The 24,527-nt window shown below is 42.7% G+C and overlaps 1 protein-coding gene across 2 annotated transcripts in view; it reads right to left on the minus strand.

Moving 5' to 3' along the window:
* The window catches only part of HIVEP2 (HIVEP zinc finger 2), a 420,117-nt gene that overhangs the window by 206,536 nt on the left and 189,054 nt on the right, over nt 1–24,527 (minus strand). For both annotated transcript variants that reach the window (XM_069235113.1, XM_069235111.1), the window contains one exon: nt 1,045–1,167. The gene's annotated coding sequence lies outside the window, so the exon portion shown is untranslated. The remainder of the gene's footprint in view (nt 1–1,044; nt 1,168–24,527) is intronic.

The raw sequence follows: 24,527 nt of genomic DNA on the forward strand, positions 1-24,527 counted from the left end.
TAAGTTTCTTTGGATTGGTGTGTCTGGGAGGCTGGAATGTCTCACTACGTAATGAATCTAAGTGAGGGGGAGAAGAAGATAATGCAGCTGCTGTCACTTGCTTGCCTTTTGGCACCCCAGGCACTGTCCTGGCGACCCTCTAGACTCAGGGGTCATGAAGGCATCAGCAAGAAGAGACATTTTTTTACAAGCCCCGTTCACTTCCTGCGGTTCCCATTCCTTGGGCTTTCTCTAGCCTTTGAGCAACAAATAATAGTCTGGTGAGAATCCACGTTTTGGAAGGGGTCAACCTAGTGATGTCATGGTTGGTCAAAGGGTGAGCTACCACAAACATATTGGTGACTTGACATCCCTCGCAGAATGAATAACAGAAACTATACATCCTGTAAATAAGCTGTTCTAACAGTATTATATATTAATATGCAACTGATTCTCCGAATGGCAATTCTTCTAGAACAGATTATTTGCAGTCCATTGTAACTACATTTTGCAACACAGTAAACAATGCAATAATCTGGGTTGTGCATCGCAGATCTCAGCGCTATGTCTTGTAACACAAAAACAGAATTGGGACAGGGGATTTTTTTATACTGCCAAAACATCTGTCACTCACTCTTTGGCTTCAAGCACAGTTCTTGGGGGTAAAACTCTGGAAAGTGCTTTCAATTCTCTATGGTAGCCAAACGAAGAAACAATACTCTAAACTTTTAAGTGCATAAATAAACATATAGCTGGTTTCCTAAAAAAATAACAAGGGGACATGCATGAAATGGGACTCATATTAATGTCCATATGAGCACTCACAACAAGCACCAAGAAACTGACATATGAGTAGAAGGCACATCTTGACATACGAATGAGTCATTTTCACAGCACAACGTCTGAAATCCAGCCACACAAAAGGAATGGAATCAGGCTCTGAGTGACAGCTGGGTTTGAAATCAACCTGGACAGCTTTTAGACCAACCACTGCCTAGGGTGGGAGAATTCAGTCAGCCAACAAACAGCAGAAGGACGGAGTAGTACTTGCATATGTTCACTTACCAAGTCCCCGTTCCTTGCATGTTGTTGGAGGAACGCTGTCCAGCTGGGGTCATGAGGCCTGCTTTCCCACTCAATGTGGCTGGATTTTGCCTCTTCAGGACCAGAAAAATGCATCCACCTAATCTGGAAACCAAGATGAAATGTATTAGACTGATGCGACAGACTGACTACTCAATCTGACTGCAAGCAGATTCGCCATTAGTTACAGTGTAAACCCCTTTAAAACAACACCGTGATGGCTGGATAAAGCGCCGCTGATGGTTACTTCATCAGATGAAGCACTAGGCTCTTGAGAAGCGTTATTACAGGCACAAGATATTTGAGTAACACAAGACAAACTATCTCCTTATAGATGGTATCCAATCACCAAAAGAAGCAGGACAGCAGCATTAATGATCCTTAGATGTTACTTGCAAACATAGGTTTCCTTAAAGATTTCAGGATATAAAAAATGTTGAAAGCATATGTTCTGGCACCAAGCCATACATGCGTAAAGCTGGAACATGGTTTTTCAGGAAATCCATCTGGAGATAGTGTGAGAGGGCAAAGCTGCACCAAGGAATCATCATTGCTGGATTGTTAGGCTAGTTATTTTCTATACATAATATACAACTGAGCTGAAAATGGATCCTTTAAAGCTAAAATTGCGATTAGCATTACAGTATGAAAACCATCTAATTACATATGAACTGAAACATCTGGGATGCTTAGTGAGTTTCCAGGTCTGGGTCACAAATGCTAAATATTAACATACAAAAAACAAGTAAAAAGTGTTAGGGAAGCGTAATCATATCTGAGACTGACGGATAACAATTTGCAAGAGGCAGCTGTCTCTGCCATCATAACCCTGGTTTATTTTTATGGAAGTTGAATCTCAGTCAGCCTGCCTTAGTAGCAAAGAAAATGCCTAACATATGAAATGTGTCATCACAAGGCAAACATCTGCTTCAAGAATTCCTTCTGCGGTACGATGATCCTTTCCCCAGCGACACCACTGTGATCTCATGTCCAGCTTAGGGAAAAAAGAGTCCTATAGCTTTGAATGCTGGTGAGAAGACGTGTGTCCCCATTAGGAGTGGGCCAGATAATGGTGAGGTATTTACCACACCGGGGAGATACTGATGCTGTGGGGACAGATATTTACCAGATGCAGGAAACACCTTTGATTATGAGTTTTCACATGGAAAATGGGGCACACAAGTGTAATTCAGTGCTTACCAAGCCACATTCAGCATGCATCGGAATTTGCTCGGTATTTCCCCCTCATAAATGTTGGCAGGTTTGACCATCCAAAATTTACTGGGGTAAAATCGCAGAAGATGAGGTAGCAATGTCGAGTATCAGACTTCCGATATGTGCAGTAATAAGAGCTATCACACATATCAGAATTTAACTCCAGTCCAGTCGCGATCAGGACCTTGGTGACTTCATTCTGAGGAAGGCATACAGTCGGCCCGTTGTTCTGGGTCAAATTAATTAACTGGCTAACTAATTTTTTAAGTGCTTTGGGTATTCAGGTTAACTATACTTTGTCTGTCTACTTGGATTGTATTAACAAATGTACCAACATATATTTCAAAACACTGTCAACCTCTGCCACTCATTTACATTTAAAATCCACTTGATTCTGGGAGTACAGAGCAATCTGGTCAACTCATTTTGAATATAATGCTACCCGATATCAAAATTGATAGCTAAACTTTGCTTTTCCAACCCGGAGTTCCCAGCTATGAAGTATTGGCAAAAAGAATGCGGGAACTCGGTCACACAAGTGGCATTTAGAGGTGTGCAGAGGACAGACACAATGTGGGCTTGTATACACATACACACATGCACACTTCCCTGCGCGGACCAGCAGACCTTTCCCTACAAGTCTGAGGAGGTCATTCCTGCTATCTTAGAGTTTCTGGCGGACGAACTGAAGCTCACGTGCCATCGCCATGGATTATGGCGCAGTTCCGAATCCTTGCTCAGTGGTATCAGAATAATATATATTTGGCAGCAGACTTCAGAAAACCCCAAGGGACGCCTCTGTGACTTGATGATTTTTGCCAAAACATGTTTGAAAAGTAGGGGTGACAAAGGCTTCATTTTCCTTCCACTTAGACACGTTGCCCATCTTCCTGAGTACAACTCTTGTGATCTGCTTGCAACCGATGTGATTTAACCAACCTAATTACTGATAATTAAACGTAGTTTAGTTTCTATTGGTTTTAGCGCCCAAGGTTTTGTGATGCTGCTTCCGGTTTAGGTTATGGGCGCAAAGGGGATTCCACCTAGGGTTCCCACCTTTCTCTGAAAAACATACCGGTTGTGTGTTTACATTTTGCAATTATGAACGGGCCAATAACAGGTGAAAAATAATTTCTGTAAAATCTACAATATTATGTTGTATTGTGGCAATTATACTTCCGTTTGCTTTAATAATCAATTGGAAATAATCAAGAACACTCTGAAATACTTTTTAAACGATTTCTTTGTCTTTTCTGTTTATATTTTAAAAACGAAAAATACCGGATTTCACTGCTTTTCTTGACTTATTTTAATGGTATGAAGCAAAAACTACAGGCAAGGTCGGTAAAATACTGGTCTGGTGACAACCCTACTTCCATTAGACTTGTCATTTTAGGGGAATGACCTGGGATTCATTTGTGTCCACAGCTTTCTCAGGTGCCCACTGCCATCACTGCCAAAGTCTGGGGTTGCCGAATACCACAGCTGTGTAGTCTTGAATAAATCTCATATCTCTTTCATCCACCACCATTCAATCCTTGCACCTTTATCTCCCTCCTGTGTGTTCTTCTTCTTCCCTGCCTTCTCCCACGTCACTGTTGTTCTGTCTTTCTCTTACTTCTTCTTCCCACTTTTTGTGGTTTCTCTCTATCTTGATCTGGGTCAATGTCTTATGAGGATAAAATAAGTCCCGGCTCCCAAAAATGAATAGCGATGGTTGCTGCCTGCAACCACCGCCTCGAATTAAGAACGGGCAATGATAGTATCAAACCGGTCCCCTGTGAAATGTCTTTATTGTGTGAGGAAAGGGACGGGTCATTGAATGGGCAGGATCTGGCCAACCATGGAGGAGGGTGAGGTGGTGAAGGAGAGGGAGCAAGGCTCAGAGCCTGGCACTGGCCAAGCAGACCCTCCACCCCAAAAACAAATATCAGAGGACTTTGTCGGGAAGCGTAAAGCCCCTGGTGAACATCAGCTGTGCAGAGCCTCCACACAATAAGCTGGAACCCCGTTATCTGCAGGGGATTCCATTCACTGTGCGCTTACCATGTGATACTGGCTCTTCACTGAGTGACCATGTCCTCAAAGGCAATTCACACCTGCAGCCACTATAAGGACACATTCCCTCGTCTGCAGGCTGTCCTCAGGACTGATACTACAACCCATCAGTACTGATCACAGTGCGAATGTGCCGGCCAAGCTGTGTTGACTTTCCGTATTAATTGGCTACCTGGAATGCAGCAGCAGCCTCTCCTGGGTGGAATAAAACAAAGCAAATTGGGCATCACTGAAAGATGTTTTGCACTCAGGTGACAGTGATACTGACGCTCCTGCACGACAAGTAGCAGATAATTTATTTGCCATACACTGCGAGTGAAACAGCCTCATTAGTGATCCCCAGCTGGGCTGATGTGCCACTGAAGAACCTTACTTTCAATTTGCTTCCGGGGCCTGAAGCACTGCAACCTGGCACACTGCACTTTGGAAAGGTGACGGCTGGCTACATCTCACCTTCAGTGATTCTCCGCTCCACTCTCCAAACATATGCCATCGCTCCCACGATTTGGTAAATGTTTGATGAAGTCTGCTCGTTTGAGATTGTGGTTATGGCCCTGTAAATGAGACGAATATTCTTTCTTTAACTCCCCTTAGACACTGTGGTCCTCATTACAAGTTGAACGGAGTAACAACCCCTGGGAGAATACCACGTTAAAGCCAAACCTGCACCCGCTAAACCCCACTGCTTTAAAGCCACTAATAAAGGAGGAGTAAGACGAGCGAGGTAAAGGACCTGGGATTGGGAAATTGCATCCAAGATGGGTCATGTAATTACGAAACCTGCATATTTTCTCTGAATCTGGGCCTAAAAAATCATAATGGCTGTTAATTGGGGTGGAGATACCGAACAGCGTCGGCATCTCAAGGGTAGGTATCTCATGCTCCAATTACCAGCAGACTCAATTCAATTCAGTATCTTTTTTCAGTTACTTTTCGAACCATAAACGTATATAAGAAATAAAAAAACATAGGGTGTGATTTAGATCTTGGCGGAGGGGAATATCCTGTCACAAACGTGCCAATCCAATTGTATCTTATGGAGGCTGTAATACAGCGGACTGGAGATCCGTTTGTGACGGAGTATTTCTTACACCAATCTAAATAGGGCCCATAGTGATGCAATTTCACAGTACACAATACAATCAGAACAAAATACATGTTAAAAGGATAAAACTCAATTAATCTTTCCGGCAGACTCATAATGTGGGCTTCTGCCTACAGTACTCGTGTGCTGCTTCTGCCTTCTAAGTGAGAGCAGGACAAATCTGCCCAGGAAAAATAACCAACAACTTGGGTAGTTTACCCAATTTTCCAAGTGTTGACCCAAAAACCCAGTGCAGATGCCAGACCGTATATAAATAAGGCGAATCATCAAACCATTGAGCGCACAACCAAGCCAGTGGTAGCGGTATCCTGCAGTTAAGTTGCAGTTCTCAAGGCACAGCTGCCAAATATCTGCTAATGATTGTTACAAGTAATAACAATGCACACTTACTTCGGATGCAGAATGTCATGGGCTTAGCTGACTTGGCATGGGCACAGCAAGCTTTAATTATGAATTCCCTTGATGGAGAAGTAGCAGCCAGCTATGTTTAACATCACCAGAGAAGAAGTGCAAACACATGTCAAACAGAGTGAAAAGCGAGTCTCTTACTGCTGGCAGAATACATAAATTGACCAATTAAATGAAAATGATAATGAAATAGCACCCTATCTAACAAACATCTATCTACACCCCACATAAAACACGGTTACAAAAATAAATGAATGTAGCCACATTAGAGTTCAGGCAGTAAAAGCAAAACAATGCACTTTTTGACCAAGTGGAATAGGTGAACACTGATGTTGAATAACAAAAAATGCCACAAGCCACCAAAGTGTCTCCAACCCTTTCAAATGATAACATCAAAGGGTTGACTTCCTGCCTCACTCTCAGCCATCAACAGCCTCCCTTTTAAGGTTGATGGTCTCGGAAGAGGGAAGAGAATGCGACCTACAGCAAGAAAATATGACTCCTAGCACCCTGCTTACTTTCTGATCCTGCCGCTGCCTTCATGATGCCAAAGACCAGGATTGGCAAGCACAGTGCCTAGGTTATCAAAGGGAAAGCTAGAGATAGCATCTGCCACCACATTCTATCTCTAATTGACATACATATCGGGAAGTAAGTCACTGGACCCATAAATATGTTTAAGCGGAGGTACGCTATTTTGTAAGAGAGGAAGCGTGAAAGTTTAGGAAAGCACATGAGAAAAATGATCCTCCTCAATGGGGTTTCCAGAAATGGGTGAACAAGCATTTCTCTGGGCCCCTTAGGGAATGTCTGTCAATATCACAAAGAGCGAAGGGCATTTGTCATAACATGATTTTAGTTAATGGTGAGCTAAATGTATCACCATCACTGGGCAACTGGAATACAACAGAAGCTTCACAAGAGCCAGAGCAGATTGCAGAAAATAGAACTTATGCATCTGAAGCAAGGAAAACACCTCTGTGATTGACGTGGCCTGTTCAATATTAGAGTAGCGTTCAAAAAGACCAACCATCTGCCCAAGTGATACCAGGACAGCTACTGGTTTCACTACGAACCAGTTTACTCTTTTCAGACCACTGTACGATAATGGAGAGGTGTTGATTCTCATCGATGGTTGAGTGAACTAACACACACTGTTGATATGTACTCTCATGCTCAAAGTGTTTCCAACAACAAAATATACTTTGGAAAATCCTTTCTGTGGTACTACACATAGCCAATATTTTGGGGAGCACAACCATATTTAGTTTGAATCCTGATCGTGGAAACTCACTGTAACTGGTCACATCAACATTCTTGAGTCGTTGTAAAATTTAGCAAAGGAAAGTTTATGAGTGTCAGAATATACGAGTTAGTAGGTCATCACCCTCAAGCCTTATGTGGGTATTCTATAAATGGATAGGTCTCTTTTTCAGATCACATGCACACTCGTTTACTCTTTGTTTACTACCCTGTCCAACTTATTAGTAGGAATTCTATTTTGTATAGGGTATGCCGAGATTTATTAGCAGCAAATCTTAGTCTTCTGCTAATCCTGTTACTTAAGCATCCTCTACATCGCTTATTTATGGTCTTCAGGTAAAATGTAAAGATGATCTAATTTCCCAAATAATGCAGTGTCTGGAAAGTTATCATGTGTAGCTCCACAAAACCTAAGGACGCTCATGCACATTTTACGAGACAAGATGGATGGATGGATGGATTGATCAATCGATCGATGGAAGGCAGAATGAATGGACATGTGACATGCTAAACATCCACACAATTTAAAGAGAAAGATGTTGAATAAATAAAGCTGGTCTTGTTTGCTCCCCAGAATCTGGCTGTAGATGTCTATTATCCAGGATCCATGGCCTGTTAGCAAATTTACATCGGTTATTTGTTGTTCAACTGTAGTGTCATCATGCAATTAGACTCAAACACTTTGCAGCATGCAAGCATGTAACTTGGGCATTGTCAATGTCACTTCTTGTCCTAAGACCATTAAATATAGGCTAAATTAGAAATATTCTGTCTTGATTAATCCCATATACGCACATGCTGATTTAGCTTGGTACACAGTTAAAGACTATGGAGCCAAGGTATGAAGTCAGGTTGACAAGGTTTCTAATAAAAGTGTTACACACCAAATCAGTGCAGTGCCACATTAACCCAACATTTACCTTTCACAATGCAAGAGAAGGATCTGCAGTGCTACAATGACTCAACAAATTAACAATGCTCTAGGCATGTGGTGAGAGTTGTTTGGTTAATTGCACCTCAATTACTTAGTGGTAAATTGCAACACTGATTTACAACAGATTCCCTTTTTCTTGCACTCATGAACATTTCTCACTAGAAGTAAGATGCAGGACTCTGAGAGTGGCCACCGAGTTTTCCACAGCCTGCTGGGTCGTTGATTTTGCTGGAACATATAGATGGATGAAGTGAATTTCAAGAACAGCAATAACGACAAGACTATGGGATGACATCCTCCTCCGATTGAAAACTGCCACGTTCATTCAATCACTTCTGACAAAAATAAAAAAATACACTCTGCAGAAAATGCCTGCTTCAGTACTACTAAGACACATGAGTCCAGAAGGCAAGACTGTTCTGAGCCCCCAGAGGGCTACCACCCATAGAAAAGATAGATGTCTACCCCACTGCCACTTTCTGAAACATTCGCTTTCTCACATTCCCGCTGATGATTGTAACTCCCACTCCCTGAATCTTTTGTCCAGACTGGAGGAGATGTATTTCTGGTAACATTAAGAACTCCTGAAGTGAGAAACATGCCACGGCACAAAAGAGACTCCTGGTCACGAACTGAGCATTGAGAGTTCACACAGGAGGGGAGAACCTCTACTGAAAACAGAGAAGCTGATGCAATTGGACATTCATTGAAACTAACGCATATCTTCGAACAGGAAATGGAAACAAAGAATTTATTGCATGAAGAGCATGCACATTGGAGTAGCATCACTCTGGTTGGGGCTTTTAGGTTTTTTTAAGAGTGATATTCAGTCAAGAAGTTGTTGTCTCAGCTGCACAAGGAGCTTTAAGTTAGGGTATAAAGGCTGTTTTTGACATGCTCTGTAAGTAAGTTTAGGGGAAGTGCTGTTTCTGAGGTGGACGCATTTTAACTTGTACCTTCATCATAGACCCTCCACTTACAGGCATCCCATTTCATGTGACGGTGGAGAACTGGAACATATTTTGTTTAGAAATGCCATTTGGAAGGACATTAAATGAGTTGTGGTGAATACTTGCATGAGGTTTCAATAGACATGGGTGATGTGTGAGCTTCCCTTTCCTTGGCGTCGTTTCACGTTCTACTTCAGCTGCCTTTGTTCAACTCAACCAAAAAGACTTAGCCCTAAATAACGAAAGGCACATAAGCGATAGCAACACCTGGCCACAGATCCCATATAAAAGTCATGGCTGATTTACAGGTCATGGGCTCCGCCTAAATATTGACAAATCTCACAATATTCTATAATGCATAAAGTAGCTTAGAGCACAAGCTCTATATTCAATTTTGCGCTTATAAAATGCCACCTTCTTCAAGTTTGAATTTCAGCTGCGGTGAACACCATCAATTGTGCCTGGCGTTGTCCACTGTAGACCCCTTAGTGGAACGAACTCCTTTGGCACCCTAACTCTGGTTATAAGATATTTACTTCAATCCTAGATTAAGTCCCCAGTTCAGAACAAGTAATCGCAGCAAGTGGAGGATGTTATTATATCAATGGCCACAGACAGTAGCACCAAGGAATGTGTCCAGCTGACCACACATGTTTTGTGGCATAACGTTACTTTGACGGTAATACATACTCTGCTATATAGTTAAGTGTTGCAGAGCACAGCCATATAACTATTTTTAATTGCTTCAGGACTCGATCCCTATTAGGTACTGAGGTGTTCTTAGTTGGTTTTAACACCTCCAATTTAGAGTTTTATTTCTAAACTTACTGGGCAATTGCAAAGAGGTGGGGAATATGTTGAAATCGTTACTGCCCTCCTTATTTCAACAAAATATGGACAAACTGCCCCACCTATAAGGAAACTAGAAATCCAGAACCAGGGTGTCATAGTTACAGTAGAACCTCATCAGGAACAATACACTACAGATGAAGATCACAAACTTTGCACTAGAGTAGAGTGACAGAGTGGAGTGGAATGGCATATAGTGGAGCACTGGGGTGGTGTAGAGTGGAGAAATAGAATGAAGTTGCATGTCATAAAATAGAGTGGAGTAAAGTGGTATGGAGTGCCGTAGAGGGAGTTGCCTAGAGAGCTTCAGAGTTAATCAGTGTTGTAGGGTGGAGTAGAGTGCCATAGAATGGAGTAGAGTTTAATGGAGAGCAGCATCATAAAGTGGGGTGTTGTAGAGTGAAGTAAAGTGGCCTAGAGTGCAATCGCATAACCTACCATAGTGCAGAGTAGATTGGCATAGAGTGCAGTGGCTTAGAGTGCATTGGTTTTTAGTAAAGTGGTGTGCATTGGCGTGGAATGCAGTGACACAGAGTAGCGTAGATTGGTTCAGAGTAGAGTGCTGCAGCATAGATGGCAGTGGCATAGAGTGCAATAGTGTAGAGTGCGGTTTCAGAGGGTGGAGTAGAGTGTGTGCATAAAGAACAGTGGAGTAGAGTAGATTGTTTCAGAGTAGAATGAAGCGGTGCAGGGTAAAGTGAAGTGGTGCAGGATAGAGTACTGAGGTACAAATCTGAGTGGCATAGAGAGCAGTGGCATGGAATGCAGTAGTGCAGAGTAGAATGCAGTGGTGCAGAGCAGTGTAGAGTGCTGTCTTGCAGAGTAGAGTGTCAGAGTGCAGTGGTGTAGAGTGCATTGAAGTAGAGTTCACTGGCCTACAGTAGAGTGATGCAGAGTAGAGTTCTGTAGAGGGTAGTAGTGCAGAGTAGAATAGAGTATTGTTGAGTGCATTTACATATAGAACAATGGTGTAGAGTGGCATATCGTGCAGTGGTGTAGAGTTCAGTGGTGGGTAGTGCACTTTGCAGAGTAGAGTGTCTTAGAGTGCAGTTATGTCTATTGCACTGGCTAGAGTGTATTGGCATATAGTGCACTGGTGTCGACTGCAGTGGAATACAGTGTTGCAGAGTAGAGTTCTATAGAGACCAGTGACATATAGTAGAGTAATACAGAGTAGAATAAAATGACATAGAGTGCAGTGACAAAGCACAGTGGTTGCGAGTGGCATACAGTGTAGTGGTGGAGATTTCATTGGTTTTGAGTACTGTAGCGTAGACAGCGTCACAGAGTAGAGTTGCGCAGCATAGAGTGGCATGGAGTGCAGTGGGGTAGAGTAGATTGTTTCAGAGTAGAGTAAAGTGGCACAGAGTGGAATGTAGCACAGCAGAATACAGTGGTGTAGAGTGAAGTGGCATAGAGGGCACTGGCACAGAGTAGAGTGGAGCAGAGTTCAGTGGTGAAAAGTGCAGTGTTTCAGAGTAGGGTGGCGTAGAGTGCATTGATGTAGTGTGCAGTGGCTAAGAGTAGAGTTGTGCAGAGTAGAATACAGTGGTGCAGAGTAGAATACAGTGGTGTAGTGATATAGCATAGTGTGCAGTAGAATAGAGTGGAGTGTTGCAGAGTAGAGTACAGTAGTGTACACAGAGTGTACTCTTTTGAGTAAAATAGTGTAGAGTGCATTGGTGTAGAGCGTAGAGTTGAGTGGTGCAGAGTTGAATAGTACAGAGAGGAATACAGTGGCGTAGAGTGCAGTGGCATAGAGTAGATTGTTTCAGAGTAAGGTGAATTGGGGTAGAGTGCAGTGGCATGGAGTTGAGTTGTGTAGAGTGCACTGTCTTAGACTGCAGTGGTGCAGAGTAGATTGGAGGGCTCAGGGTGGAATGGCATAGTGCAGTGGCGAACAGTGGAGCTGTGCAGAGTTGAGTGCATTTGTACAGAGTGGCACAGAGCAGAGGAGTGGACAGAGGCCTACAGTTAAATCACGCACAGTGGCATATAGTAGAGTGGGGTAGAGTTCAGTGCAGTATTGCAGAGTAGATTATCGTAGAGTGCAGCAATATATAGTAGAGTTCAGTGACAGAGTACAGTGGTTTACAGTGAAGTGGTATAGAGTGTTGCAGAGAAGAGCATCATGCCATAGAGTACCAGTGGCAAAAAGTAGATTGGAATAGAGTGCATTGTTTTTTAGTAAAGTGGTGTAGAATGCATTGCCATAGAGTGCAGTGGTTAGAGTAGAGTGCAGTGGCGTAGAGAACAGTGGTACAGAGTAGAATGGCGCAGAGTGAAGTGGTTCAGCGTAGATTGCAGAGGCATAGTGTAGCACGGAATGTTGCACAGCAGATTCTTTCAGAGTAGAGTAAAGTGGAGTAAAATAGATTAGAATGGTGGACGGTGGAACAGATTGGTGCACGGTAGAGTGCAGTGGCATAGACTGTAGGGGCATAAAGTACAGTGTTGCAGAGTAAGTTAGGGTGGCGTAGAGTGGATGGCGTAGACTGAATTGGTACAGAATAGAGTGCATTGGTGTAGAGTGCAGTAGCATAGAGTGCAGGGTTGCAGAGTGCAGTGGTGTAGAGTGAAGTGGCGAAGAGTGCAGTAGTGTGTAGTAGAGTAGAGTGGGGTAGACTGCATTGGTATAGAGTGAAGAGAGTGGCGAGGCATACAGTGAAGTGACTTAGAATGGAATGGTGCAGAGTAGAGTGCAGTGACGCAGAATGGAGTGGTGCAAAGTAGAGTGGAGTGGGGTAAAGTGGAGCATGCATTGTGTAGTGGCACACTGCCACAACACATCTTCAGTTGAAATGACCATTATATTTGCACAAAGATACAGTCTTATTGATAAATGTATACAGCACACAAGTTATAATGCATGGAAAGGTCAACACTTGGGGTATTAATTTGGTTTGATAGTATTCAAATATTTGTTTCCACCTCACGTTAGAATTACCCTCATAAGCCAGCATGATTGTCACATAAATCCTCTCACTTAGAAGTCAGAAAAAGAAAAGTAAACACAAAGTTGGAAGACAGGGTCTGACATTTGACCTTTATCTTTTGATGCACAGCAAATATGACAAGATAAGAACGAGATTTAAAGTCCTGCTTACAGAAAGTAGCACTTGTGGAAGAATACAAGGAGAGTTGGTGTGAAAAGGCTTTGCTTCTTGGGAGGGACGAACTCACTCTGGAGAGCCTATAACAAATTACAGACCACAAAGCCAGTGGTAAGCAATGGGCAGAATGCATTCCCATGGTAGCTTCCTGAATGTCCCAAGGTGTTGTTAGCAAACTAGACAGCTGCGCTGTCTGGTAGACTTCGACCTAAAAAGGGCTCATCACTAGGGTGTGGAATAGCCTTAGTAGCTATGGGGTAGTAGTGTTTCTGAAACTAGTGCCCGAGACATAGGCATCACTGCTCCTTTTATAGCTATTCCAACCTTTGAAAGACAACATTAAAATTGCACACCACAGCATAGAGCGTCATAAATTCATGTGCACAGACATTTGAAGAAACAGATGCAAATTGTGCATTTACAAAAATGTGTGAGAATTACTAACCCATGTGCGAATGTCATGATGCTCCAATTGGAATGTGCGTGCGTAACTTACACATGTTCTATATGCAAATGGGAGAAAACTTTGCAAATGAAAAATAACTTTTTTCGTTTACAAAATCAGAGTGGCAAGGACAAGAAATGCAAACATCAGGCACACTTTCCCAGAAGAGTTATAGGGCAGGTCGAAATTACGCAGGGTGCAGGCGGAAAGGTTTTGAATCACCCCCAAAGCATTTTGCGACTAGTCCAGGATACACTGTAGTCCTGGCCCCTTTCACACCTGAAAATAATTTCTTTACTGGAATGCCAACAAAAAAAATTCTACCTGTCCTCGAGGTATGGATTGGGAGTCGGCAAAAAGATGCACCTGGTGGCATGATACCAGCACAAGAGAACAACAGCACAATGTTTATGTTAGCATGACACACTGGCAATTACTAAGGTAGAAGTCCATTCTATCATCTTTGTAGCTCATTTGGGCCTTTACAGACAGGAATCAACCACGTGCAAAGCAGGGTTTGCAAAGTCCAAAAACAGAAAGTCCAGCTTGAACTGCTTGGTCATGTACCCACTGTGCAGGAACAGGAACAACGCCAGAAGTGACTTTATGGGCCTCCCTGTTGAGATGCAACATACATGGTTGCAGCAGTGTTGGTCTCTATAGTATAGTGAGCTCAGTGGCACAATAATTATTAAAAGATCTAAATATGCAAAAATAGTACATCTGCTATTGTCAAAATAACATCAGCTCTTCCCTTCCATGAACAAAAATACGTGCGTTCATCATTATAATTGCCCTCACTATTTGTTGGCTTAAGGAAACATCAGAAGAAAGTCCAGAAATATAATTAGAGCTTTGCAATATTGAGAGATCCATTTAAGAGAATACATGGCCCAGCGCTAATAATGGCTGGTACAGACCACTAAATGCAACATTGAAATATTTTCCTTTCTTCGTTTTCAATTTAGAACATTTTGAACATTCCGGTAGCTTTACAGTCCTCCTGCTACAGGGTACAAAGGTTGTTAAATGTTTTCACCCACATAATAGGCTCGAACTTTAGGTTCGGGTCCTTTAACAACCGTTATTACAGTTGATTGTGGGTGAGGCCCCAAACTCTTAAGTATGAAATATGTTGCACCTTTGGAGTTAATAGGGAAACGTGGACCCCAGTGAAAGCAAATGTCTTGCCCCCTAACTGTCGGTTAGGTAGTAAAACATTACTCAGAGCTTAATGGGCCCCTAAAGCCTTTGTGCCCTGGCGCTACTGCACCTGCCACACACCTGGTAGCTATGCCCTTGTGTTTGAATTCACCAGATTATTATTGCCCAGTCATCCCCAGCAGCCGTCTGTGAATGCACAACCTGCTTTAATCTGGTCCCAAAGAGTTTTAATAGCAGACAACTGATAATTTTTTTCTCTTGCCCTGAAATGTTTATTTTATTAGCTAAATGTGTACTTTTTGTCACTAGCAAAATATTGATGGGAAGGCATGCTTCACGATTAGCTAATGGGTTGCTATATAAGTGTGGCTCTGAGGACATTCGGGTTCACCCCTACTCTCAGTGATAGGTAAGGAAACAAGAATATAGAAAGGTTTGTGGAGGGAGCAGCCGGCAGTGGGAGCGGAGCAAAATAGTGCTTGAATCACATCGGAAGCAGTGGATGGGCACTGATTATATAGAATTAATCTATGCTTCGTCAGTGCTCCAAAGCAAGCATCAGAAATGACGTTCGGATGAAGCAGCCAATTAGGGATGATGCAAAAAAAGAGTGACACTGAGAAGCACAAATGGTAAGTCATGGGTGGGCTCCAAACCCTTTCTGTAAACGAAACTAGCGCATGAACTTGCGGGCTTGACCCTGAAAAGAATAACCTACAAGGTCCCAAGAGGCAACCCAATTTATGGAACACCACCCAAACCAATGTGGTTCAGGAATAACATCCCCATCTAGCAGAGAACCTCTGCTATGTAAACCAACACCAGCACAAAGCATCAACAAGTCAAATAATTTGTGAGTGCTATGCTATAGAAATATCAAATAATATAGCAGAAAAAAGCACTGAAGTAATGAATGACCCTTCAGATATTGTAAGGCTCACCAAAACTTTTGACATGTGTATGCATTAATAATTCTGTGAATTTGCAGGTGGATGCATTTCACATCTACTTTATGGTAGATATTTTTGGCTGTACTTTTGTGCATATCATTTTACTCTCTTTGCTAATGCACGAGTGACGTGCCGATTGCCATTAGCGTGTTGGGTTTTGCCAATGCCGCACAACGGAAATGTCAGAACCTTACAGTGCTGTGCTTGGCATCGCTTAATTTACGCAGTAAGATCTCTTAGATCTCTCCTCTAACCTTGTGTCCTTTTTTCATCCTCTTGCTGACTTCCTGGCCCGGTTCACCTCGAATGACTTGGAGTCTGCTGCGTACGCCTTGCCTTGCAGAGCGTGGCAAGTCACAGCCGGATTAAAAATAGAATGAATCACCAGACACAATATTGCAGCAGGGCAAAAGCAAAGCTGTTAATGAACCTGGAGTATCGAAATAAAAGCTTTCAGCTTCACCTTCTCAAAGCCTGTGTAAAAATACACTCTGTGTGAACCTGCTTCCTGCAGAGCGCCATCTCGCCTTGGCGGGGTGGTCACAGTTGGAACACGGAAGTCCATGCAGAAGATCCACCAGCCTTTCCCTGATCAGAGGCCTTCTGTGCATGGTCTAGGCCTCAGACCACACCTCTGGTTCTCACAGGCTGCCAGGTCAAGATTCCCATTGAGAATTTCTCACCACTTTTATATCCTTCTCAATCACTCTAACCATTTATTCACATCCATATAACACTCTAATTCTTAGCAACAGTTCATTATGTACCACATATGCATTAGATTTCGAAGAGCTTTAACATCAGATGTAATTAAATACATCCAGCGTTTTTCTTACAAATGCAAAATTCACCAATCATTTCATGTAAATGGTATCTATTCTCTTTTCATAATTACACTATCTGGTGGTTTACTTAATTCTCTTTTATCGCAGCATGAAAAACTTGCCACTAATGATGAAAATGTAGTCCCTGCTACTGACTTAGATTTGTATCATAACTTACATTTCCTAAAAGAATCTAAGATGTATCATACCCTTTCAATCAGTCGTTCTCCTAACTCCAAGTCTAAGAAAGAATTACACTAGAAACTTGCGTATGGTTGAACAGGGTATGATTGGCCATCTGGACGAAAATGTTTAAACATGTCTAGACCAGCTATTATAATATAAAAAACATAATATTTCTGTCTAAGTAGAAGCTTTTTAATCCTTCATTATGTGACTAAAATGAATACTTATATTTCTAATCCACGCTGGCTGTGTAATACAGAAGTTGGTTTATTCTTTTACTTGTTTCTGAATGCCTAAAAGTAAACTGTTTTGGTCGATATTATAGAAGAAAATCAACATATTATTAATACACAAATTCCAATTAATGTTTCTAATAATTCTTTGGGGTTATCATATTGATGAAAGCAATACTTTGCCGGCAAAGCAAAAAATGTTGACCTTTTCATTGTAATTGCTATTCAACAAATAGCTTCAAACTGGAAAAAGAATTCAATGCCTTTGCATGATCCATGGTCGAAAGCTATCTGTTTTCATCTTAAATTAGTTCAGTATTCAAATCTCTAATCTAAAACCTTACACAAACGTGATATAAGGCTTTCATCGACAGAGTCGTTTTTTAATGTTTGAAAAAGGTTTCATGGAAGTTCAACTGATGCAAGGAAGTTTGTAAACCGCGATGATTTTGTATTATACTTGTAGCATAAATATGTAATTAATAGATGCTTGTTGAGACTACGCATATTGGGTTTAATTATTGGCTTTAAATTATTTTAATGTGATTACCTCGTTTACAGTTTTTATCACAACACCTGTCACTGCATTTCCTTAAGGCTTTTCCTTTCCCCTACTGTTAGCAGCATTTTTATTTTTGACTTATCTTTCTGTATGTGTCTTTTCTTTTGATTCTTACCTTCTCTTTCTCATAAATTATCTTATTCTATCTTCTAAAATGTTTGGATATATTCTTTGATATATTTACTGAAATGGTGTTTATGCTCCACTTTAATTGCTCATTATTGTATGTTCGTGCAATGGTGTTGCAAGGGTGTCTTCAGTCCTAATGCAAGCATGGGAAACGGCAATAAAATACACTAATATCTGGGCTGAATTTGGCCAATCACGCCTGTGTTCTGGTGGCACTGGACCTGCTGCAGCAATGAAAGCTACAACTCTAAATTCAGGAAGCCTGGGTAACCAGGAATAAAGCAAAAGAGATTTATAACAAAGGGCATGTAAACTCTGAAAGTAGGCGGGGCTCATAATAATGGCTGAAGAGGTACTCTACATGGCATTCTGCAATAAGGTTTTGTACTTGGGCAAAAACACGGAGCAAACTATGTTCACACTATTTTTGGAGACACATCTATTCAAATACATTTTCCTCATTTTCCAAATATGCAAGAAGGGCCCAACTTGAGGTAATATCTATTTCTTATGTACAAGACCAAAATTGTGGAAGATCAGCTTGCTTCTTTTCTTCAGAGTTTACTTACGAACCAGAATTTCTTTATTAAAAGCTCTACTCACTCGTAGATCGATTTGTTAGCAATTGCTGGGTCATATCTTAGAATCGGTTCACAATCAATTTTCTCCATTTTATGAAATTGTGCAAAAACCTTTAAGTTCTTTGCACTGAAGTATTACCTGTTTGTTCAAGAGCAAAATTTGTTTTCTGAATGCCGTTTTATGCAAGTTGACTAACCGTTGTTTTTCCACCAGTGTCATGTTTATATAATGAAGCCAATCAGGCCATTTTGAACACTGGCTAAATACAAAACTAATACAAAATGCCCTAAATACACTGAGGTGGAATTTCATAGTAATTGCATATTTCGGTTCAATCATTTAAAAACTTCAAACCAGTTTAGGGAACTGAGGACATTCGTAATGGGGGATGCAATAGCTTTGGGGAAGAAAGGTACTGCATAGGCATCTGCTTCTTCTGTGCACTGATGAAATGGAACACACTGAGCTGCTGGTTGCAGAGTGGTTCAAATGAACACTGGTGGACCGGCCTATGCTTCCTCCAGTTATTATGGACCAGACGGTATCACCTTGTACCCTGTTCCAAGCCCACATGAGGCCACACATTACTCAGATGTCCACGTGCATTTTGGAAGTCGTTCTTCGAATAAAATGACCCCACATAATCATAGACCTAACAAAAACTCAACCCACCACGTCGTCCTGAACATACTCATTCTTCCACTTTACAATCTATTCTTCCAGCTTATAGACCAGACATTCATCTTACAGATCACTCTTCCTATTCACAGACCATTCTTTTGAATTACCACACCACCCTCCTATTTATAGGCCATGCCTCTTGTTCACTTCTCCCCTCCACTTTTCCCTTGACTGTTGCGTATATTGACCCATTAGAACTCTTCTGATGTTGCCTTGATTTTTTAAACTGAGCCCTTATCTACAGATTTTCACTTTACATAATTTGCTTTATTTGTTTTTGCTTGTCCCAAAGTTATTTGTATGCAGAGGATTTCCTTCCTCTAGTGTTAGCTTGACGTGAAGCGCCCTGGTGATGTTGCACTATACAACACTGCAAGTAAATGAAATAGACTAGTATTCGAGTATACAGACCTCTCTTTCGTCTAACAGACTACTCTTGGAGTTTATAGACTACTCTTTAGGTTTACAGACCATGCTTCCATTTTGTAGCCCACTATTTGTGCTTACAGACCACGCCTCCTGTCTAGAGACCTGTCCTTCAGTTTCTAGATCATTCTTTCCGTTTACAGACTGCCGTTTCTTCTTATAGGCCAAGCTTCCTGCTCACAGATCTGTCTCAGTTTACAGAGCATTCTCCCACTTTATAGACTGTAGTTTCTGCTTACAAACCACTCTTCCTGGTTACAGATCACTCTTCCAGTTACAGACCATTCTTCCAGCTTACAGACCACTTTCCCGGTTCTTAGACTACTCTAGCAGCCTAGGGCCCACTCTTCCAGTTTACAGACCACTCTTCCAGTTTACAGGCCACTCTTTCAGCTGCCTCTAATCACAGCATATTTTATCTGCTACCGGCCCCAGCCTTTATGCCAGAACTTGGCTCCGACTACAAGGAGGCCTGCCTCGCCTTCCAGGTCCTCTGCAGTATCACTTATGTATGCATTGAACATCAGCAGACCGAGAACCGAGCTAAGATGAGAAATGTCCCTAAAACAACACTCGTGCAACGCATGACTGCTGGCACGACGCCCGGTTCCAACGTTTGCCTTCGGAAAGTAGCTCACGCTGTTAGTAAATCATCCTGATCCACCGGTCCACTGGGCACCGCAGGGTTTGGACTCCTGTGAATGGCTTCCTCCTGTTTCCACATACATGTCATGGGAAATGGGGCATTTTGGAAGTCCTTGCATACATGCCAAACGTTTGAAAGAGTAAAGCTGGAGATTGTTTTCCTCTGTTTAGTTCTATTGAAGCAGAGCCAATTTCTGGAAGGAGGCAGACAAAAGAAAGCCATTTTTGGCTTAAAAATCGGGAGTGTCCCACCTGAATCGGGACTATTGACACGTATGACCTTGACCGAACAATGCATGTGCGGCGCTTGGCTGTAAAACAAATAAGGCAACCCTGAGCAGAAACACCGGGGACAGCCCTGTCCAACATCAGTCAGATACATGTTCTCCCACCCAGGCTTGTCAGGGGCTGGTTCTACTCACCAGGGGCCAGATGTAGGAAAATTGCAAATTGCGCAAGTCGCAATTTGCAATGCAGAACGGTGTCTCAGACACCATCTGCGAGTCGGTATGGGGTCGCAGAGACCCACCTCATTAATATTAATGAGGTGGGTCGCAAATTGCGGCCCCATACCGACTATAGGCACTCGCAAACATGGAGGCCTGCTGTCGCAAATGGTATTGCATACCACTCCGAATCGCAAATAGGAAGGGAACACCCCTTCCTATTTGCGATTCTGAAATGCATTTTGCGAGTCGGTCCCGACTCGCAATATGCATTTCTGAATAGGAAAATTCGATTTGCGAGTCGCAAACGGCAATTTTTGCCGTTTGCGACTCGCAAATGCTTTACTACATCTGGCCCCAGATGTCATCCCAATACTGTGGGCTGAAATGAAACCTCAAAGTTGGGCTTTCGGATTTCTCCCTACACAGCATTACCATTCCTTCTGTACCCTTCAGTTGTTACCAATTTAAGCCCTATAAAATGAATTCCTTCCTGAGGACCCAATAATGCAATGTTCACAACAGGAAGCACCCAACGTGTTGTTACTATTTTTGGGCCCAAAATTAGAATCTCACGTGTGTGAATGAAGACCCAGTCTTTAAAAAGCTACGTTTTTTAAAAACTTAAATCATTAAATGAAGAAGTATCCAACAGCATATTGACTTCTTTGCTGCTTTTGCAGGACTCTTCCATAACAAGCAGGGGTGCAGCAGGCACCATCTTTTTACTGAAAAGCACACTTGCATCACCCAGTGACGTGAATTTCTGAGCTTGCATTCCGTTAAAGGAAAGTACAGTTCTAAACCATTAGTTTTGTCCACAAGTCATTGTACAGGCACAGCCCCAGGAATTTCAGCTAGATCTCCTATTCCTTCTGGCTGGCCTGCCGTCGAATGTCAGCCTCCCTCAACCACCCTGAAGTTCGCTCGACTAAGTATAAACACTTTGGCAGGAGACAGCTCCACATTCAAGACTAGTCTTCTGGAACTAACTCAAACTTGAAGACACCCTATGACGATTTCCTCGAGGGCTGAAACACCACCATTGGTATTATAGCGGCACAATAACATGGTTTACATATAACTGACAAATATATAGTACCTTAAATATCGCTTGCAAAATGATCACCTTATTGGAGTTAATAATAGAAGCTTGACTAATAATAGAGCAATAATTGTATACAATATTTAGGCCACTGTATTTATGTCAGTCAATATTTTTATCTGCATTCTAACATACAACCCCACCTACCCACCAGAGCACCCAGCCCTAAGGCAACTGAAGGTTAAAAGTGTGAAGCTTGACCTTAATTACTTCATACTTTTAAATTCCACTGGCCTCAGTACCTATCATCCATTTCGCTGACTGAAAGCACTCTTTGCACTGTCAGCGATGACTGGCAATGCGGGAACTACACTTCGCGCTATTGCATAACATCCAGTAACAACCGCTAATATGAATCTACAGCAATGGCTGTCCATGATGCCTGACCAGCTCTTCGCTCTACAGCAAGGACTGTCCGCAGCACCTGATCTGCTCTTCACGCTACAGTGACGACCATCCGCAACACGTTGCTTCCTCCATGCGGCCTCCTACAATGCAAACAGAACTTTTTGTACGGACTTTGAAGGTAACTTTTCAACAGATCTGACAAGTGCTCCATTGTGGTCGGCCTGAATTTGTGGCTTTCCCCCAGTCTAGGCAACTAGATGGATGCAAGTAGCGATTTTTGCTTCTAGGGGCTATTTTCACCGAAAAAAATAAAATTGAATATCTCTGGTTCTAATGATTGGATTTTTGTTGTTCTGGTGTCACTTTATTAACATTTGCTCTATTATTCTAAATTCGTTTCAGGTTTTTTTGTGTTGTGTTTTCATTTTATTACTGTTTGTGTGGTGCATAATTAAGTTACGAATAACCTGCAAGTTAAACCTGACTGCTTTGTGCCAAGCTACCAGAGGGTTATGCATAGGTTAATTTAGTGATTTTTGTGGTTCACCATGACAAGGATTTTGATAGTTGCGTGAGTGGGGCTTCCACTCCCCTCACTCAACCAATAGCCCAATTTGATACATAGAGCATGCTCTGTGGATGTGAGGAAAACATGTCCGCAGGAAGCAGGACAGAAAAGGTTATCATATAGCACATAGTATAGCGCATTTCAGAAAATTTCACAACCACTGCATCAACCTAACCACTACAAGGCATGGTAATTCCAGTGATAAGAGATGCAGAGTTAGGAAGAGTAATTACTTTGAATGTAATGGTAAGTGCTGCAGTGGAGGCAATATTTATGTTGGTCACTTTTGTTAACCTCGATATATGGACTTACAAATGAGCAGCAACAAGTAGTAGAACTCCAGTGCAAGAGTCCTATCAACAGATGTAGCTGGTTATTTTCTGGTTAAATCAAATTTTTCATTGTGTTGGCAAAGTGTTGAAAACAAAATATGATTGTTGCCTAGCTGTGGCTCCCCCTCACTGACACAATCGTGTAGTGACATAAGCTGCCTCTACAAGTATATCTTAGGACCCCCCATCAGGAGTGGCCTATAAAACAGACTGCCATTCCCACCTCCCACCCCTGAAAATACTGCTTACTACTGATCAAACCTATAATGGGGGGGATTTTCCTCCATCATAAATTGGGCCCAGAGAGTCCGCTAAGTACTGGAGAACCATAGAGGGTATCTGGGATACCACATCTTAATGATTCTCTATTTTCCCTGGTGTTTTACCCAGATATTCCAGCTGCTCTCCGCATCCAAAGCATCCAGGTGTAGTGCATCGGATCCATGGAGTTACTCCTACAGATGTTCTAATTCTTTAGGGGACAGTAACACCTGGTGGGGCCCACTGAGACTGCCAGGGGAGCTCCTAACAAGACATCTACACACATGCCAACAGACCCAATTCAAGCGGGAGACTCTCGATTTTTTAAGCCACAAATGGATTTATTTTCTCAGTCTCCCGCCTAAAATTGCCAGTGCCAACGTACTTCAATGGGGAAAATAAAGTCCCCCGATTTATTTTTCAACACCTCCCTCTTTGTAGTGTCGAAATGTTGGCATGTTTGCATTTAGCCTTAGATAATATGAAAGTACTTTTCCATTTGATGCAGAACTCAATGTGGCTCAAGCAGCTCCTACAAAGGGCCTGATAGTGCAATAACGTAAAACTCTGTTGTTGATATAGCAGTCTTGATACATGTTCGAATGGTGTCTGCTGTTAAATCTTCACATGGCAGAAGATATGGCAATATTGATACATCACTTCTTAAGTGTGCAAATATTCATAATCAAAGGACCGATGTATGACCCAGGGGAAGATGATTTGGCTGACATCTGCTGAGAACCCACCTCCATAATTTGTTGACATAACAGGGACATTTGCTGGATACAAATATAATCCCTTCAATGGTCGCAATTGTTGGACAAGGTTAACATTAGTATCAGAGCTTGAATCTCTCGCAACCACCGTATGTGAGCTCCCTCGCTCAGCTCGGGTGTAAGCCCCACCTTCACAAAACATTTTTTTTTAAAATATTTCAATTTGTCTGACCAAAGATGGTCCACATCAAACTGTCAACTGCTGCTTGGCTCCCAGGCCTCATGTGATAGAAGACACATAACTTAAGAAAAGCACCCCCCCCAAAAAAAAGTCAGTTTTTGCAAAGTAATACAATTAACTCAGCTACAGCTACCCTTCATGCTTCCTTACAGGCTCCTTATGTCACTAAGGTCCTCATTATGACCCTGGCGGTAGAGAACCGCCAGGGCCAACGGGGGCGGGAGCACCGCCGACAGGCCGGCGGTGCTCCCTTGGGCATTCTGACCGCGGCGCTTTGGCCGCGGTCAGAACGGGAAAACCGGCGGTCTCCCGCCGGTTTTCCACTGCCCCTAAGAATCCTCCAAGGCGGCGCAGCTCGCTGCGCCGCCGAGGGGATTCTGACAATCCTTACCGCCATCCTGTTCCTGGCGGCTCGCCCGCCAGGAACAGGATGGCGGTAAGGATTGTCGTGGGGCCCCTGGGGGCCCCTGCAGTGCCCATGCCAATGGCATGGGCACTGCAGGGGCCCCCGTAAGAGGGCCCCGCTAGTATTTCACTGTCTGCTTAGCAGACAGTGAAATACGCGACGGGTGCAGTAGCACCCGTCGCACCTTCCCACTCCGCCGGCTCGATTACGAGCCGGCATCCTCGTGGGAAGGGAGTTTTTCCCTGGGCTGGCGGGCGGTCTTTTGGAGACCGCCCGCCAGCCCAGGGAAAAACTCATAATACCCTCCGCGGTCTTCTGAC

Source organism: Pleurodeles waltl, chromosome 5 (genome assembly GCF_031143425.1).
Source record: "Pleurodeles waltl isolate 20211129_DDA chromosome 5, aPleWal1.hap1.20221129, whole genome shotgun sequence".
Lineage (NCBI taxonomy): Eukaryota > Metazoa > Chordata > Amphibia > Caudata > Salamandridae > Pleurodeles > Pleurodeles waltl.